General features: G+C 45.0%; 1 pseudogene; it reads right to left on the bottom strand.

Annotated features, from left to right (window-relative positions):
* Nucleotides 1-1,984: 1,984 nt before the first annotated feature.
* LOC137629864 (5S ribosomal RNA) lies at nucleotides 1,985-2,103 on the bottom strand (annotated as a pseudogene).
* Between the last annotated feature and the right edge of the window lie 13,014 nt (nucleotides 2,104-15,117).

The following is a 15,117-nucleotide window of genomic DNA, read 5'->3' as shown; positions in this document are numbered from 1 at the left end:
GAAGGTCATTAGACGCTTCCAGACTCCAGCTTCCAGCACCCGCGTCACAGAGTAGTATTACTCGAAGGCGAGGGACGTTGCGATGTATCCAACATCGTGCTGTAGGGCGACGTGACGGGGGAGGGTCTGGAGACAGGTCGAGATGAATGTCCTCGAGTCCGGGCTGAAGAGGTATACTGGTGACTCTCCCTCGTGTCCTCCTTGTGCTCCCAAATCGGCTGCAACTGAGGACAAACTGCAGCTGTTCCCAAAGCTAACCTCTCGATTCCTTTACTGGCAAGAAAGAGAAGGTCTTGGGACATCAGATACAGAATGGAGACTCGAAACCTTGAAGGAATTGGACCGAAGGGCCGGGACCCTCAGATTCTGAGTCTAGCCAACAACTCAGGAGCGAACCTGAATGTTGTCTTCCCCTCTTCCTTAGAAAGGGCGGAGTCGTACGAGACCAAGAAGATTGCTTACACACTGGCCGTGACCAGAGTGAGCAGGAGACCCAAAGCGGAATACAATCCGAGGCCTGTCGTAAAGGGTCTTGAGAAGATCTCTTAAAGGACTAAAAAGTCCGAGCCATGCTCCAGGTTGGAGGTCTTCCTCCGACTAGGGCAGGGACGATCGTAGCTTCGCATGAGCGAGGAAAGATCCAGCGGGCAGGAAAAAGTTATTCTTTTAAGCCCGAAGGTCAGGGAAAGGCTGAGCGACAGGCTTCATTGCCGAGAGCGGAAAAGAGTTTCCTTCCGCCGAAAGGCAATAAGACCGTTATTGCTGGAGAAGAGGCCTCAAGGGAAGAGGTATATCTCCCACGGCACCAACCACCGAAGACTCTTCACTTTGCCTGGAAGACCCCTGCGGATGACTATCACAGATGACGCGACCTCCGTACCGCGACTGTAGCGGGTTGTCTCTTCTTGAGGAGGAGGCGTAGTGTCTCCAGGCATGAAGCCGAAGCGACGCCCCGGTTCGGGAGAGATGTTGCAGTGTGGTTGTTCGAGTAGTCTGCGCCGTGGGAGAAGCTCTCCCAGGAGTTCCGTCAGGGGAAGCAGAGGGTCCAGAAATCGTTCTGCGCATAGTCCCAGTGGAGCTCTCCCATTAAAAGGTTGACAGACAACCTGGTCTTGTTGAGACCCATTGTCCACAGACAAAAAGGAGGGAAGACGCAGGTGTCGAAGTTGTCCCACCATCACCGGAATGCATCTTGCCAGAGTCTCGGGGTCTGAGACTGGGGGGAAGAACAGCGGAAGCTTGAGGTTCCATGCTGTCGCGATCAGGTCCCCCAGACCAGGACTTGCTGGTTACTCAAGGTCACAGACTCCCAGGTACACTCTCTCTACGAGGCTCTGATCGGATAGTCGGAGAGAACATTCCTCTGCCTGGAATGAGAGAGCCGATGGTGGTATTGAGAGTATCTCAATCATCCCAGTAACTCTACTGCAAGATGTGAAGGTGTGAAAATGCGTCCGCTGCTGGTTAGAACACGCCAGAATCATGAAGTCGACGCGCACGGAGCGACTCGGCAGGAGCTGTAGGATCTGTAGAAGGACCAGACTACGGGCCCTAAGTCTGCCTGAATGATGGAGAGGTATCCTTCAGGTCCTGACCATAGGCCTGGACCGGAACATGCCCCCACCCCCCCACCCCCCTTTCCTTTGACGAGTCCGAGAACAGCATCAAGAATGTGGGGAAAGGACAAGAATATCCACTACCATCAAGAGGTTCCATAGGTCAACACCCATTGCAGGTCTAATAGTTCCGCTGGTCCCATAGGGGCCAGGAAGTCCGGTTAAAGGTTGCCTGAAACCACCGGAACTTGGACCGCCCCACATGGAACTTATCCTGAGGCGACCGTTCGGACTATAGACGGGTCAATGAGGAAAGGAGAACTAGGAAACGTTCCAAGGTAGGGCTGAAAGCTCTGCTTGACTGAAAACAGGTACTGCGACTCTCCTCAGTCTCTCCACAGTCAACCGAAAGGAAGGCTCGGAGGATGTGGCAACAGAATCTGGCGTCCCCAGGTGGTCACCCATCCAAGTACAGACCAGAACCGACGTTGCTTAACCTCGCTGGACGGACGAGAAGCGGGGTTTCCAACGTGGTAAGGCCGTTGACTCAATATCATGGCCAGATACTCCAGATGTTGAGGCAGAAGAAGAGAAGGCTCCAAGCAAAATACCATGAACCCACACTCGTGGTAAGCATCCGAAGCTTGTCCCGGCGCTGAAGAAGGTCGAACCCGAGCCTACCGGAGTTGACCAGCCCTCCAAACAGCAGAGGAGGCGGAAGCCTGCACCTGAGCGGCCATGAGGAAAGCAGGGAGAGTTCTCTGGGGGAAAAAAACCTGCTATGCCACGGCGGGATAGCCACACTGCATCATAAGCAGGAATACTTGCAGTCTAGGCTGAATTCGACGAGCTCCCTGGAAGATGGATGGAATGGAAACTGAAAGTACCCGTCCTTCCGATCCAGGGTTTAAGGAGTCCTGTCGCCTCGTTACCAGTCTGATCGATTCTGCTGTTCTACGCTGGCCGAAGTTTATTCGACAAACTTGATCAGGGCTGAGAGGTCGACTACGGAACTCCCCTCTCAGATCCTTCCTTACAGGAAAGGATCGAATGAAGAGGCCGGGGGTAAAGCCGTCGATGATCCTATGGAGGACCTTCGCCTAAGGTATGGATCATTCTGCCCAAATGGGGCAACTCTTGCTGACGCTATGGCATAGAGGTTCAGAGACACTGAATTCACTGACAGAGACGGCAGGTGCGATATCCTTGGCTGATCACAGAGATCGTGTGGGAATAGGCATCGGGAAGCTGTCATCCAGATGAGTAACCTTAAGCATCCTCCCAGCAAGAAACCTGCAATCCTAGAGTTCGTGAACTCTGCCGCTCCTTTTAGGACCATGCCCCCCCGGGGGAGCCTCCCGTGCCATCTGTTCCTGACAGGAGGAAACTGCAATTGGACACCTTGTCTCAGTTGTCATAGCCGATAACTTAGGCCGACGTGGTTGAAAGAAAAAGGCGCTGGAGCCCTGCAGAGTCTGGAAGAAAGCGCCTTGGATGAGTGAAAACGGAAGTCGATTTCCTCCGCACAGCCACTGTCTAAGTCTCTGTCCTTGGGCACAAACAAACTCTTCTCAAGGATGGAAGGGTGTCTGAGGTTGTCGACCTCCACAGATGAGACACCCGAAGGAAGCCCTCAGTCAGCGCGTCCAGATGGTACACCATCGAGCTTGTCCGCAAGTTAGATACTTAACGACGAAAGGCCATGGTGCCTGAGCCCGAGAGGAGGAAAGTACCCATGATCTTCCTGTAGCTTCCGTGACCCAAACCTCGGGCCGTAACCGAGGAGGGAAAGGACATGGTAAGCCCCCAGAGCAAGGAGTAAGCAGTCACCCCTTGGCCGATGGAGAAATCTCGAACGGAAAGCCCCCCACCAAAAATCCTTCCAGGGAATGACGGGTTAGGGCTAACCCAGGTTCTGGAAAGAGGAGTGTTGCTCAGACATCCCTGAATTTTCTTCCTATTCTTGCAAGTGCCATACTCTGCGTTTACGGGGTGAGGCCGTGTTCTGGAAATACGCTCCAGAAGAACTCGCCAGGCTGGCCATGCTGCGAAAACCCCAATGGGAATCGTGGTCGCAATCGCCCTGGAGCTCGCGCGATGGTAAATCAAAGATTTGCACGTGGGCGAACGTGGAAGCGCCCATGCGCGGTCACGCAGGAACGCAAACGAAGGTGAGCGAAGGAGCGCAGCAGGAGGGCGAGCATGGTAGGAAGGGCGTGCTGGTGGTCGGCGAGCAATAACCCATAGACGAGCAATGGAAACTGCAAGAATTAAGCCGACGTTCGTGCGACGAAACACCGTCGGTTCGCGCGACGGAACACCGTCGGTTCGCGCGACGGAACACCGTCGGTTCGCGCGACGGAACACCGTCGGTTCGCGCGACGGAACACCGTCGGTTCGCGCGACGGAACACCGTCGGTTCGCGCGACGGAACACCGTCGGTTCGCGCGACGGAACACCGTCGGTTCGCGCGACGGAACACCGTCGGTTCGCGCGACGGAACACCGTCGGTTCGCGCGACGGAACACCGTCGGTTCGCGCGACGGAACACCGTCGGTTCGCGCGACGGAACACCGTCGGTTCGCGCGACGGAACACCGTCGGTTCGCGCGACGGAACACCGTCGGTTCGCGCGACGGAACACCGTCGGTTCCCGCGACGGAACACCGTCGGTTCGCGCGACGGAACACCGTCGGTTCGCGCGACGGAACACCGTCGGTTCCCGCGACGGAACACTGTCGGTTCCCGCGACGGAACACCGTCGGTTCGCGCGCGGGCGTACATTGGAGAGCATGTGCGCGGACGCGCATGAGCGTAGACGTGCAGACACGTGGGCGTGTGGGCACGCAGGCGAGGGGTCGCGCGGGGCGAGCGGTCGCGCTGGCGAGCGGTCGCGAGGGTGGGCAGGTGAATGAGCGCGAGTCCGAGACGGCGAACGCAAGCGTTAGCGCGATAGCGAGGAAACGCGCTGCCGCATGGGCGAGGAAGACCGCTGGCGATGTGGATCAACAGGTGATCGGTGGTGAGCTGGTGAGCGCTGACGCGCAGGTTGGCGATGGCGCGTTGTGGCATGTCGACGGAGCAGCATGCGCAGGTGAGCGATCACGCGATGGCGAGCAGCACGTGGAGGTGGGCGATCGCGCGATGGCGAGCAGTATGCGCAGGTGAGCGATCGCGCGATGGCGAGCAGCATGCGCAGGTGAGCGATCGCGCGATGGCGAGCAGCATGCGCAGGTGAGCGATCGCGCGATGGCGAGCAGCTTGCGCAGGTGGGCGATGGCGAGCAGCATGCGCAGGTGGGCGATGGCGAGCAGCATGCGCAGGTGGGCGATGGCGAGCAGCATGCGCAGGTGGGTGATCGCGCGATGACGAGCAGCATGCGCAGGTGGGCAATCGCGGGATGGCGAGCAGCATGCGCAGGTGGGCGATCGCGCGATGGCGAGCAGCATGCGCAGGTGGGCGATCGCGCGATGGCGAGCTAGTAGCTGGCGAACCAAGTTCCTTCAGAAGCATTGGAGAACGTTGGCGCGCCGGCTGTAACACACGCGGGCGATCCGGAGATCGCCGAGAGACAGGTGATCGCTGACGTGTAGAACGCTGTTGAATAGGCGATACTAAAATCGCCTGTGCGCGCTGGCGAGCAGGTGAACGCTGGCGAGCTGATAATCGCTGACGAGCAGAAGGCAACGCGTGGAAGCCTGCGCATAGAAGAACAGTCCTTGACCCAGACCTGAACCGAAGCTCTAGATCGCGAGGGCGAACGTGGACGCACAGGGCGCGTAACAGGAACCAACAGGAACAGCAGGGATGATCATCATGAGAGCGCTGACGAACAGGAGAGCGCTGGCGAACAGGAGAGCGCTAGCGATCAGGAAGCGCTGATGAGCAGGAGAGCACCTGTGCGCTAACACTGAGCAGGAGCAGGAGAGAACACAGCAGAAGGGCGCGCAGGCGAACCCTGACACGCAAGGGAAGAACCCCATTGGGAGGCAACCCTTTGCCCCGAAGGGAACGTTGTCCGTCGAGAGACAGATGTCCATCGGAAGACCGTTGCCTGTCCGCCGGGAGACTGATGTCCGTTGGAAGACCGTTGTCCGTCGGGAAGACCGTTGCCTGTCGGAAGACGAGATCAGACTGCTGTCCATCTGCATCAAGGCGGAAGATCAAGAAGAAGGAGTTGTAGGCTGCAAACGGAGATTCAAAAAGGCGCCTTTTAGCACCCTTATAGGGAGATGAGAGGCCCTTCCGATGAGGCGGACGGTGGGCCTTACGGCGAAGGAGGACAACAGCAACAGTGGCAGAAGAATCCTCCGAAGAGGAGTCTCTATGAGTGTACTTCCTCGCGAACCAAAGAGAAACACTTCGTAGAAGAGACTGGTCAGCCAGTGACCTAAAAGGAGCAATCCTCCGAAGAGGGGCTCCTGCAGTTGCCCAGCCCCTTGAGCGAAACTGCAGGTGTGACCGCTCAGCACCAAGAGCATAGTCGCACGAAAAAAAGGCAAGAGAAGAACCCCCCAAAAGGAGAAAAACTCAAGCCTGGACTGGAAAAACTTCCCTCGGAAGGAAAGTTACCCGTCCAAGGAGGCAAGCCTCCTGAGAGTTCTAAAATGAACTGGAGAGCTGTCCGTCGTCACGGGAGTACTTCCAGTAGAAGGAGACACGCCCCTGACGAAAATACAAGGGGGGAGGCAGCAACAGCCGAATCCCCAGGACTCAACCAGATAGCTCACCCCGTTGCCATATTACAGAAACGAACTAGATCGGTAACTGTAAAAAAAAATAAAACCAAAATCATTAGTACACATTCATTCCCCCGGGAAGGCTCCGAAGAGGAATCCCGAGGGAAAGGAACAAGAATTACACAACAGGCACGTACCCTCACAACCACTTACACTCACGGAAGGAGAGCTGTAACCAAAACAGAATTATAACAATTATTATTATGAAACTATGTAATTATGTAATTTAAAAATGAATGAACACTAAAAAAAGAACAAAAACCCCGAAAGGAATCGTTCTACAAGCTGAAAAATTAACAACTACAATTATATTCATAAACTAATTGAGACAAACGTACGGCGTAGCAACCCCTCCACACGGAAAGGAAGCTACAAGGGCGTAGTAACACGTAGTAAAAGGGTGAACGACCTCAAGAGATAGAGAGAGAGAGAGAGAGAAAGACCGAAGTCAAACTCGATCGCAACCCATAAAATTACACCGTGGTGGCCTAACTGCCGAGGACTCCACGTAGATTCGTACACTACACACACAACTCTGAAAAGGAAACTTACCGATTTCTATACTCAAATATATATACAAACATGAAAACATAATTACATATATATTGAGTAAAAGAAAAGTAAGCGATTAAGTAAAGACAAAACAAACAATGGCTGCCAAGAGAGGACCAAGACAGAGACGTCTGTCACAGTCCGAGCCAAAAGTGAAAGTGGGCATTCATCTGTGTGTGAGGGGGGGGAAGAGGGGTAGCTAGCTACCACTCCCCTATCCCCCCCCCCGCTAACTAGCGCGGGGGTAATACACCCTCGTTAAATTCTAATGGCTCGCCATTTCAGCTGCGCTAAAAGGTAAACCCAATGTAAATAGCGTGGTTTGTATTTCGGTTACGGAACAAAAAGGCTTTGAGCTTGTATGAGAATTTTGCTGCAAAGGAACCTCAAGACAACGACGGCAACCATGCTGAAGAAGATGATGATGCAGATGAACCTCAAACAGGGACATCCACTGATTCCCAGCCTCAGAAACAACGTTTTTCCGCCAGCAAAGGATGGTTCGCGAAGTTTCAGAAACGCTTCACCTGAAAAGCGTTTCCCTGCATGGCGAGGCTGCTTCGGCTGACACTGCCGCTGCTGAAACTTACGTGAACCAGACGTTCAAGAATATTATCACTGAAGGTGGATACAAGCCGGAACAAGTGTTTAATATGGATGAGACCGGCTTGTTTTGGAAGAGAATGCCGTCGTGAACTTTCCTGTTCAAAGAGGAAGCCAAAGCCTCTGGCTTTAAAGCATTCAAGGATCGCGTTACCCTCGTGATGTGTGGCAATGCTGCTGGATTTTTGCTAAAGCCGGGGCTTATTCATAAGTCGAAAAATCCTTGCGCTTTGAAAAATAAGAATAAGAATCTCCTTCCCGTGTACTGGATGCATAATCAAAAAGCATGGATTACAAAGATGCTGACCTTCAACTGGTTCCACCAGTGTTTCATCCCGCAAGTCAATGAATATCTCGTAGAGAAGGGCTTGCCATTCAAGATCCTTCTCCTTATGGATAACGTTGGTGGACACGCAACTGGCGTTCAGGTTGAGTTCCTGCCACCCAACACCACGTCATTAATTCAACCGATGGACCAGGGGTTATCAGGGCGTTCAAGGCCCTCTACACGAAGAATACCTTGGCAGACCTTGTTGCTTGTGTGGATGCGGCCCAAGATGATGAGGATGAAGATTTTAACTTGAAGGCGTACTGGCGGCAGTACACCATAGCTACGTGCCTGAAGAATATTCAGAAGGCACTGCAAGAGATGAAACCTGCAACTGTGAATGCGAGCTGGAAGAAGTTAAGGCCCCAGATTGTTTACGACGACGAGGGATTTACACCTGCTGAGATTCAACACTCTGCAATACGGAAATCTGTGCAGTTGGCTGCCATAATTGGAGGTGACGGGTTTGGCGACATGACGACTGAAGACGTCGACGAGTTGTTGGTCTGCCGTTCCCAGCCGCTAACTGACGCAGACCTAGAAGACCTGACGAAATCGGAAAGCGAAGAAGAGAGTGAAACCCAGGAAGAGACCCAAGAAAATGTCGAAGAAACGGGCTTAACACTAGAACGGCTTGCCAAGGTCTGCAACCATATAAAGGAGGTGAAAGAAATGTTGCAAGAGTGGGACGAGGATATGGTTCGTTCTATGCAATTCTCCAACAAGGTCGATGACATCATGACTCCCTACAGGATGCTCTTAGATCGAAAAAAGAAGCAGCGGCAGCAACTTCCGATCACAATGTTCTTCCAGCCTCGCAAAAAAGAGCCAGTTCCTCCTGCTAGTACGCCTTCGGAAGAAATTGAAGAAGTTGAAGAGGTGTCCCAGGAAAAGACACCTCCGTCTGAAGAGACGTAAAATACTATCATTGGCTGCACAGTAGAAGACATCATCAGCTTCATCATCATCATTTCTACTGTGCAGCAAATTCATCGCCATCATCATTCAAGTTTTTCTTGAACTTCTTTCGTGATGAGTACAGTAACAATCTTTATTTTTTACTTTAATATTCTAACATTTTAATATTTGTGCCTGTTTTATAGTTTAGTACTGTATGCATTAAGTTAAAGGGAAGGTTTTAAAAGTCTACATGTTGTAACCTATCATATTTCTTTTGTTTAAAATTTACATTTACAGTACGTACGTAAAACAATATACTCTCTCTCTCTCTCTCTCTCTCTCTCTCTCTCTCTCTCTCTCTCTCTCTCTCTCTCTCTCTCTCTCTAAATTGATTTTTTTTGTTTAAAATTTACATTTACAGTACGTACGTAAAACAATCTCTCTCTCTCTCTCTCTCTCTCTCTCTCTCTCTCTCTCTCTCTCTCTCTCTCTCTCTCTCTCTCTCTCGCTCTCGTAAATTGTTTTCCTGCTTTGCTACGTACAATATATACTGTATGATTTTATATAGATACGGTAAATTATATTTGTAATAACATATTTTGAAAATGCTTTTACTGTAAATATCATTATTTATCACTTTCATCATGCGCGTTAAATGCCTTCTTTGTTCTGAGCGTGGTTGTTTACTGAGCGTACAGTACTTTATGACGCCGTCGTTTCAGGCGGCGTCATAAAGAAAAACATTTCATTTGGAAGTCCTAAGAAAAATTAAGTAAAACCTTGGTAATAACAAAAACAAAATACTGTATAATCAATATAATCGATGCAAAAACTAACCTATACATATATGTGTACAATAAATGAGTTTGTTTCTTCATTATGATCAGAGATGAACGTAAACAAAATATTGGTTGCCATTTTTTATCGTGCTCTTTAGCGTGTTTAGGAAATGCATGATATAAAATCGCCTTCAATATTTGTGCCTGTTTTAGTTTAGGGTACTATAGTACATGCATTAAGTGTTCTGTACATTAAAGGGTAGTTTGTTAACAGTACTACGTACAAGGGAAGGTTTTAAAAGTCCGAATATACATGTTAAATAAATAGGTAAATATGGTGTCACTACTTCGCGGATTTTCACCTATCGCGGCCGGGTCTGGAACCTATCTACCGCGATAAACGAGGGTTCACTGTACAGTACAGTAATACCCTATCCTACACATTTAATTAGTTCTACGAGACCCGACAAAAGGTGATATGGGGTAAGCAAGGTTGTCTTCTTTTGAATGACTTTGATTTGGCTTTGGGGTAGACCGTAGTCCCGATCGGCAGCCATACCCGACATCACTTTAGACCCCATTATAGTAATAAAAACCAGATACCATGAGCAGCGCTAACTTCATCATCCCCACCACAATCAACTAACCTAGTCTACATTGGATTTTCCCCTGAACTAAATAACAATTTCCTTTTACATTTCAAACTCTTAAGTATTCAGCTACCAGATGAATGTATCTCTTCATTTGATGAACTTTTAGCAAATACCATTCCTCACAGTGATTATGCAAATCACAATCCAGTCCACAGCACTTTACACAAATGAAACGATAGCCATAATCGCCCGGTAAAAATACCACCTAACAACATTCACAGACATTCATAGAAATTCTAGAAAAAGATATCCCCTCTTAATCTGTATCCAATAACTTTAAATAAAAAATAAAACACAATCTGGAGTGCTGGTAGATCATCAGCTCAAATCAAGTAAAAGCATCGTAAAGAACTGAAAAGGACAATTGAACTATAGCGCACTCACGGCCAAATAATTGCCATCAACCACCAGATGATCTTATTACTTCACTAGCGGGATAAGCCTATTACAAGTTAAGACCATGGAAAATTTTTTCATTTCAGGGTAGAGATTGGTATTTAACCAGCTTTGAGAGGGAGGCACTATGAATATTAGGAGATATTCACAAAAATAATATAAAATAGGATCAATAACAACACACACACTACATATAGTTTGCAAAAATAGGTCTACTGTACATAAAAGATTGACTTCAAAATCTCAAAATATATAAATAAATGTCCTCACCTTGCAAAGATGTGATGGGATAAGTGAAGATTATCAAAATATATCCCAGGCAGGTCTTCTTGCAGCCCTGTCAAAGGACGGTACCATGAGATATTGAACACACATCATATTATCTCTTTCTCTCTCACTCCAAACACTGTTAGGATTGTTATTTGGGTTTCATTGTAGTGAATTACATGGCAATGTAACCTAGGAAAAAAACTACTGTTTCTAATAGAAAAAATTATGCTCTCTTCGAAAATGACACTCGTTCCCGTCGCAAATTAATAGTTTCAGAAATATGTATATCTATATCCTCCAATAAAGGGGGACCCCCAGTGGGAACTCGGGGTTTTGGGTGGGGAAAACATACAGGGGAATCGATATATAAACGTAAAACAAACCTTTTCTTCTCTATACATTACCTTCTTAAAATTATAATAACCGGAGGAAAATACAAAACAGTATATCTGGATAAACTTTGGAGGAGCCGTTACAAAGATTGTGTCATGAAAAAATACTGTAACCAGTGCTGCCAACGTCCAATGTAGATCAAATGTTATTTTGTGACCTGTCATACTACTAGGCTAGGTTAGGTGGGTTTGTTAGGTTCTGTGCCCTTTTTGTACTTTTTATATATTGAGTAAAACTTATATGGAGAAATTATTTAATATATGGAAATATCTATCATTACTATCTTTAGTAATGTCAACGTGCCGTTGGTAACTCTGTGTACCATACGTCATCGTTGGTAACACTGTGTATTATTGGTAACGTTGCTAATGTTATCGTTCGTTCGTAAGAGAAGTGACACCGTGCATCTCAAAGTTATCCGAATTGGTTGATCTGTTTGTTTCCGATTAAAATGAACATCAAATTCACTTAATTCACGTTATTTACTATAGGAAAACAATTATATTTCGTTTCCCAAGTATGTTTTCCCCACCCAAAACCCCGAGTTCCCACTGGGGGTCCCCCATTATCGTAGGATATAGGTGTATATATATTTCTGAAACTATTCATTTGCGACGGAAGCGAGTGTCATTTTTGAAGTGATCGTAATTTTTTCTATAAGAAACAGTAGTTTTTTTCCTAGGTTACATTGCCATGTAATTCACTACAAAAATACCGTTATTTGTATATCAAGATTCTAAAATAGTAGCTATTGCCCTTATGTATCGCTGTAATATATTCAAAACATAGGACATGTTTTCAAACTAGTAGCCTATGTATGTGTCGAGTATTTTTCTAATAGCGAGAATGTTGTGACTACACTTGCTGTATGTAATACCCAAAATATTTGGTTTATTGTAGTGTATTACAGGGCAATGTAACCTAGGAAAAAAAAACAACTTTTTCATATAGGTAAAATACTATTCTATCGCGTTTCTCTTTCTCTTGTTATTCAGAAGTTTTTATGGTTTATATATGAAAGATTTATTTTTCATATTGATATTTTCAAATTACTCTTTTACTTTATTTCCTTTCCTCACTGAGCTATTCTCCCTGTTGGGGCCCTTGGGCTTATAGCATCTGCTTTTACAACTAAGGTTGTAGCTTGACAAATAATAATAATAAAAATAATAATAATAATACTGCTAGAGGTATAGCAAGTGAAACAACAATACCCTTTGTTTACCTTTTAAATGTTAATCCATTTCTTCTTGATGAATTCCTTTGCCCAGATGTGGAATTGAATGCAGCACAATGTAGGCCCTACCAATGTCATTCTATTAGAAAACATTTGGAGTAATATAGGTCCTTCAATAGGCCTACCAGGTATCGATATACCGCTGTATGTATCTTTAAATGGATTTATTTCACTAAATAAAGTAACTAAGTCTTAGAATCAGGCTGGTGTCTGCCACTCAATTCAGAATTAAATGAAGTGACAGTCACAGCACTGACAGGAACAGGAACTCCAAAATAAACATTCGAAAGGTTCAAAATAAAAACTATATTTTGGTGGCGGTAACAATCAAATTAGAAAAACTAAAAAATGAAGTAAAAAATTATATGGTTCATATTTTTATATGAAATTAATTTTTATAATCATCCTAAAGTTTGTTAACAAAATATGAATAGCCTTGGATAACATTGCCCATATGAGAACCTATCGTATAGGTTCTTCCTTTTGAATCTTGTAAAATTACCTGGAGTCCTCAGGACCTGGACTTAGCAATATAGAAGTCATCTATTGAGCAAAGACTTTTATAATCTTTGTTTAGTGTTATATGCTAGTATTAAGTGTTGTTAAACTAACCCACTAGACTAGGCAAAACTTGGACTAAGCAAAGTTATGCAGATTAATCTTATTCTAGACCTAGAAAGTTAAAACACCCGCAACAAATTACTTTAGATACTGGTCTTAGTGAAGAAACTGGTAATTGTATGATATTATATACAAGACCATTTCTTTTTTACAAAAAAAGTCTGGTATTAACGGGTGCTACTCAACACCATTAAACCATTGTTATTTTGACGTTTACTTCAAACTCTTACCACATTCTTGTTTATCAATAGATTTCTTCCATTTAATAATCAATTGAAAGAGAAAATTATGTTCTAAAAGTTGTATGTTGAAAACATTCTTAGCATTTTCAATTGTTATATGCAATATTTTATCAGTCACTTTCAAAGGTGACTTTTTCAAAAGGTAGTTTTTTAGATTTTTATTAAAGTGAATTTACAGACTGTATGCAATAAAATTCCCTATCTTTTCATGTTTTTGTGACAAAATTTGGTTAATATTAAAAATATATATAGGCTTTTTTCATCCCAAATATTTCATTCTAAGAGAAATTAGGTTTCAAAGGTTTTTTTTTTTTAAATAGATTGAAAAGACTTTAGTATGTATAAGTAGGGCTTTTAGCAGTAATTTTCCTTATAATTCTGGATCATAAGGATATAACCATCATATTTCAGGGTTATTTACTAAGCAGTGGTGAGCCCTTTCTAATAAATCCGGAAATATATACCTTAGAGAAAAACAGGGAGAAAAAAAAGACAATGAAAGTGGAGTTGGTTAAAACTGAAAGCATGCATGAGTATAATAGAAAACTGTATAAGGTCAATATAACACCCAGTAGGGAATCATTAGTAATAACATTAACTAATAAATCAAACCATAGTTCTAACCATGAACATCTGTATTTTTTTCCTAATGTAAACAACTTTTTATCACACTGGCTTACTTCTGGAGAAAGTGATGTCACTGACCACTCAACAGTTTCTCGGGAATGCTTTCTAAAAACATGCCGGTTGGCATATCCCGAGAAAATACAAATTGAGAACTAGTCATTTTAATTATCTTTGTTTCCTTTGAGTGTTATGTGAGCAAGATCTCTAATTGCTGAAATCCCATTATGTCTAAGTCTTTATTGCTTTTATCATAATTCCCCAAGCCTTTCTATCTTCCTGCTTCCATATCTACTCCATTTATAGAAAATTACTCCTCACGTTAAAAATATATATTTTTCTTTTCAGCCACACCTTCGCCAGTCCCCATGTCCTTCCACTGAAATATAGCCATTAATCTTAAACAATTCTATGGTCACACCTTTACATATTTATTCTCACAGATACATGAATTTTGGAAAAGGTTAATCTAACACTGTTTATCAGGATTGATTGATTTGTTGATTAGGAATTATCTGGCATCCTGATATCTAAGGTCATTGATGCCAATTTGTTTATCAGGATAAAAGTGAAAGACATGTGATATAACTATCATAAGCATAGGCTAAATACAGTACTAGGGAGCATAAATGGACAAACTAGCATTCCTGAATCATATTACAATGATCCAGATGATGTTGTGATACTGTATTCAGTTTTAATTTAATAACATTTATTCTTTTCAAATTTAGTAGCTGTGGAATGAACAGAAAAAGATGAAAATTCCCACAAAATTTCCTTGATTGAAATTCTTCCAAAGTTGACATTCACTTAAAATGTATTTCCTGTAACTGTGTTTAGCTTCAGTACAACCTTGAACCGAGTGATACATGTTAATCAAATTAGTAAGACATTCAAATTAAAGATAAAATTACTTTGTGCCACTCTTCTTGATATGAAGAATGCCCCAATCTAACATTGGTCTTAATTTTTTAAACATTCATTATTCTATAAATCATAAACTTATTTTGATAATTCTCAAATGGTAAATAATCAATCAGGGATGGCAACTGTAGTTACAACTTACTGACAAATTCATTTCTCTTGATGCATATAAGCAGGAATATGTCATACTTCAGCAGTAACATTAACTTCCCATACTTTTTTAAGTGAAAATTCTATTTGCTGTGGGAGACAAAACTTCTTTAAAAGTAACATCACTTCAAGTTGGGGAAAATCACAATTT

Source organism: Palaemon carinicauda, chromosome 37, assembly GCF_036898095.1.
Source record: "Palaemon carinicauda isolate YSFRI2023 chromosome 37, ASM3689809v2, whole genome shotgun sequence".
In the NCBI taxonomy this organism is placed as follows: Eukaryota; Metazoa; Arthropoda; class Malacostraca; order Decapoda; family Palaemonidae; genus Palaemon; species Palaemon carinicauda.
This window is presented reverse-complemented; position numbering and strand designations above follow the sequence as displayed.